The following is a 5387-nucleotide window of genomic DNA, read 5'->3' on the forward strand; positions in this document are numbered from 1 at the left end:
ATGAGTCAGATCCGATTCAACGGCACATAACAACAACAACAACAACAGTTTTTTTTTGTCTAATCACTAATTTTTTGTCTGTCTTCCTCATTAGACTGGCATCCTGTGGTCAGGGTTATACTTCAATTCTGTTTATATCAGGCTTGGAATGTAGCAGACACCCAATACAATTGCCAAAGGAAATACTCAAAATACCTTCTGTATTCTCATCTTTTTCCCTGATTCAACAATAATTTCATAAATATAAATTGGGCACCTGCTAGTGGCACTTTGATGTGTACTTTTAAATTCAGTTCTTCCAGCAATATTGTGAGATAGATATTACCAGTCCAGCTATAAAAATAAAGAAGAAAGAAGCTGAGAGAACATGTGTGAAATAAAATAAGATTATAATGTGTTATCTTGCAGAGGTTTTTGAGAGTTAGGTAGTGTAAACGTACCAAGTCTGGGATTCTGAACACAGTAGGAACTCAGTAACTCAGTAGCTTACCATTATTGATCAATAATAATTTCCAGAAGAAGCCCTTGTAGCATAATTGTTAAGAACTCTGCTGCTAACCAAAAGGTTCGTGGTTCAAACCTACCCAGTGGCCCTGCAGGAGAAAGAATTGGTGATCTGCTTCCACAAAGATTACAGCCTAGAAAACCCTATGGGGCAGTTTTACTCTGTCACATGTGGTCATTATGAGTTGAAATCAATTTAATGGCACTCAATAAAAGCCAGGTCTACATGGCAGACCATATTCCATTTCTTGTCTCCCAACTATATGTCAGTGCTGATCCAAATACATGACCAAACCAAATAATGATAATAATAATAAAAACACTGCCTTCAAGTCAATTCCAACTCATAGTGATCCTAAAGGACAAAGTAGAACTGCCCCATAGGGTTTCCAAAGTTGTAAATCCTTACAGAAGCAAACGCCTCATCTTTTTCCCACAGAGAGGCCATCAGGCTTGAACTGCCAAACTTTTGATTAGCAGCTGAATGCTGTAACCACTGCATGACTAGGGCTCCCTAGATATGCCAGAGCTGCTTATAATTTAAAATTAATGAATAGAAGATGGTAGAATAGGCAGGCAAGCTATACAGACCATCTTCAACAAAGAAAAGGAAAACAATTGGCAGAGATACAGAAGATAATCCTGAAGCCCTGAGCTTTGAAAGGAAGTATACAGAAGTAGATCAGGCACCAACTAGTGGAAGACTTTGAACGAAAACAGAACCTAAGAGTAGGCTCCACTTGCCAAGGGCAGCAGGGACATATGGGATGCTGACAACAGGAAAGAGAAAGGTGGTGATTGTGTAAGTGCTGCCAGCTAGTGAATAGAGGAGCACTGTACTCAGTTTACTTAGCTAGCATCCAAACAAAACAAAGAAGATTAAAATCTTGGGCAAATCGCTCCAACATACAATCACCAATTAAATATAAACGCAAAAACATCACAGTGTCTTGGAGACAAAAGAGCATCACAGTCCACACAAAGTAAGATAAAGCAAGAGAAACAAGAGACCAGGATACAGACCCAGAGCTCATCCCTGAGGAAGAAGCAGCATTGCAACTCCCTGATAAGGAATTCAAAAGATTATATTTAGGTACCTTAAACAGATTGAGAGACAGATCAAGGAAAACACTGACAAAATTGAGCAAAACACAGAAAGAACCCTAGAACAATTTGGGAAGACAATATAAGAACAAAATGACAAAATAAATGAAAAACTAGAAATTATACAAAATCTACAGATAGAATTCCAGAAATTAATACTAAATATTCAGAAATACATAACACATTAAACAGGCAAAGGAGTAGAATTGAATCAACAGAAGATAGAATTACTGACTTGAAGACAAATACCTGAATACTTCTTTGGAAGGGGCCATCAGAAAAAAGATAAAAACAAAATGAAGAAAGCCTAAGGTTCATGTGGGATGCCATCAAAAGGAATAATCTTTTGTTTTTGTAATAGTAATTCCAGAACAGGAAGAGACAAATAAAACCACAAAGAAAATTGTCGAAGACTTATTGGAAGAGAATTTCCCTGGTAATGTGAAAGATGAGAATATATCCATTCACGAAGTTCAATGAACTGAAAACAGGATAGACCCCAAAAGAAAATCACCCACACATATCATCATCAAACTCATCAAAACCACAGACAAAGAAAGAATCCTGAAAGCAGCACAGGAAAAAATGAAAAATTACCTACAAGGGGCAACCAATAAGACTAAGCTCATAGTTCTTGGCAGAAACCACGCAGACAAGAAGACAATGGGATGTTATATGTAAAACTCTGAAAGAAAATCATTTCCAACCAAGAATTATATGCCAAGTAAAACTGTCTCTCAAATATGATGGTGAAATTAGGACATTTCCAGACAAGCAGAAAGTAAGGGAATTTCTTAAAAACCAGACAACCCTTACAAGAGATGTTAAAAGGAATCCTTTGGACAGAGAACCAACAATGGCAAACAACAACTGACCATTAAAGCATATGATGACATACCCTAGAAACCAACGCAGTTATGGAAGTATCCAAAGTAAATAAGCCTATAAGATTGTAAACAGGAAACCAGAGACATCAACTGACAAATGACTACAACTACAAACCAAAAAGAGGGAAAGAAATTGTGTACTTACAGAACTTATAAATGATAGGGAAGTCAAGACATCTGCAAGATAGAAGGGACTGTTCTAAACTTGGGAAGAAAATTATAAGTCACAGAGTAACCTCAAAGAAAAATGATAAACCTTCACATCAAAATAAAAAAGAGGACAAGCATAAATATTTAGCAAATACTAAAACAATAGCAACAAAAGAAGTGATAACAAGATTCATAAACAGCACAAGCTCAGCACAGAAAATTATATACAACAAAGAAATCACCAACACCACAAAAAAGTACATAACGAATGACAGCAACAAATTCATACTCATCAATAATTGCACCTAATATCAATGGATTAAATGCACCACTCAAGAGGCAGAGAGTTGCAGACTGGATAAGAAAACATAACCCATCTATATGCTGTCTACAGGAGACACACCTTAGAGACAAAGACAAAAATAGACTAAAAATCAAAGGTTGCAAAAAGATCTACAAGCAAAAGGCAAGCATAAAAGAGCAGGAGTGGCAATATTAATTTCTGATAAAGTTGGCTTTAAAACAAAAGCCACTATAAGAGACAAGAAAAGACATTACATAACGATTAAAGGATTGATTGAAGAAGAGGACATAGCAATAATAAATATCTATAGACCCAAAGAAAGAGCCCCAAAATACATAAACTAGACTCTAACAGAACTGAAAAGACAAATAGATGACTCCACAGTCATAATAAGGGACTTTAATACACCACTTTCAATGAAAGATAGAACAACTGGAAATAAACTCAAAAAAGATGAAGAAGAGCTAAACAATACAATCCACCAACTTGACCTTATAGACATCTACAGAGCACTTCAGCCAATAACAACAATATACATTCTTTTCACATGGAACCTTCCCCAGGATAGACCATATATTAGGCCAAAAAAACAAACTCAATAAATTTAAGAACAATGAAATACTGCAAAGCATCTCATCAGATCACAATGCTTTAAAATTAGAAATCAACAATAGAAAAATGAATGGAAAAAGAGCAAAGACATGGAATCTGAATAACACCTTCCTTGAAAATGACTGAGTAATAGAAGAAATAAAAAATGAAACTAAAATGTTCCTTAATGAAATCACAACATACCAAAATCTTTGGGACACATCAAAAGCAGTGATCAGAGGCCAAGTTATACCAATAAATGCACACATCTAAAAAGAAGAAAGAGCCAAAATCAACACCTTAACCCAACATCTCCAACAATTAGAAAAAGAGCAGCAAAAAAAAAAAAAAAAAAAGTCTATAGTCACCAGAAGAAAAGAAATAATAAAAATTTGAGCAGAAATAAATGAAACAGAAAATAGAAAGACAATAGAAAAATCAACAAGAGTAGAAATTTGTTCTTTGACAAGATTAATAAAATCAACAAACCACTGGCAAATTTAACAAAGAAAAAGAGGGAGAGAATACAAATAACACAAATAGACAATGAATTGGGCTACATCACAACAGAACCAACTGAAATAAAAAGAATAATATCAGGGTACTATGAAGAACTGTACTCGAACAAATTTGAAAATCTAGAAGAAATAGGACAGATTTCTAGAAACATACTACTTACATAAACTAACAGAGTCTGAAGTGGAAAATTTAAACAGAGCTATATAGAAGAAGAAATTGAACAGGTCATAAAAAAAAAAATTACCAACAAAAAAATACCCTGGTCCAGACTGGCAAATTCTACCAAACATTCAGAGAAGAACTGACACCAATCCTACTCAAACTATTCCAGAACAAAGAATAGATGGAATCCTCCCTTATTCATTTTATGAAGCAAGCATAACCTTGATACCAGGCAAAGACATCACTTAAAAAGAAAACGGCAGGCCAATATCCCTCTTGAATATAGGTGCAAAAATCTTCAACAAAACCCTAGCTAATAAAGTCCAAGAACATATCAAAAAAATAATACATTATGACCAAGTGGGATTCATACCAGGTATGCAAGGATGGTCCAACATTAGAAAAATGATCAACATCATCCACCACATAAATAAAACAAAGGAGAAGAAGCACATGATCATATCAATTGCTGGCAGAAAAGGCATTTAATAAAATCTAACACCCGTTCCTGATAAAAACTCTCAGAAAATTAGGAATAGAAGGGACATTCCTCAACATAATGAAGGGGATATATGCAAAACCAACAGCCAACATTATTCTCAATGGAGAGAGACTGAAACCATTCCCCTTGCAAACAGGAACCAGGCAAGAATGTCCTCTATCACCACTTCTATTCAACGTTGTATTGGAAGTCCTAGCCAGGGCAATAAGGCAAGAAAGTGAAATCAAAGGCATCCAAATTGGTAAGAAAGAAGTAAAACTATCCCTATTCACTGATGATATGATCCTGTACATAGAAAACCCAAGAGACTCAGCAAAAAATCTACTGGAACTAACTGAGATATTTAGCATAGTGGTGGGACACAAGATCAACATACCAAAATCAGTTGGATTCCTCTACACAAACAAAGAGATTGCTGACAAGGAAATTTACCATTTACAACAGCTATCAGAAAAACAAAATACCTGGGAATAAATCTCTCTAGGGACACAAAAGACCTGTACAAGGAAAACTACAAATCACTACTCCAAGAAACTATAAGAAATCTACATAAATGGAAGAATATAGCATGCTCATGGATAGGAAGATTGAACATTGTGAAAATGTCAATACTACAATTAAAACAAGAGAGCCAAAATATGATCTTGAATATATCCCTCCTGAA

The sequence above is a fragment of the Orycteropus afer genome, unplaced genomic scaffold (genome assembly GCF_000298275.1).
Source record: "Orycteropus afer afer isolate SDZICR_OR568_19922 unplaced genomic scaffold, OryAfe1.0 scaffold00033, whole genome shotgun sequence".
In the NCBI taxonomy this organism is placed as follows: domain Eukaryota; kingdom Metazoa; phylum Chordata; class Mammalia; order Tubulidentata; family Orycteropodidae; genus Orycteropus; species Orycteropus afer.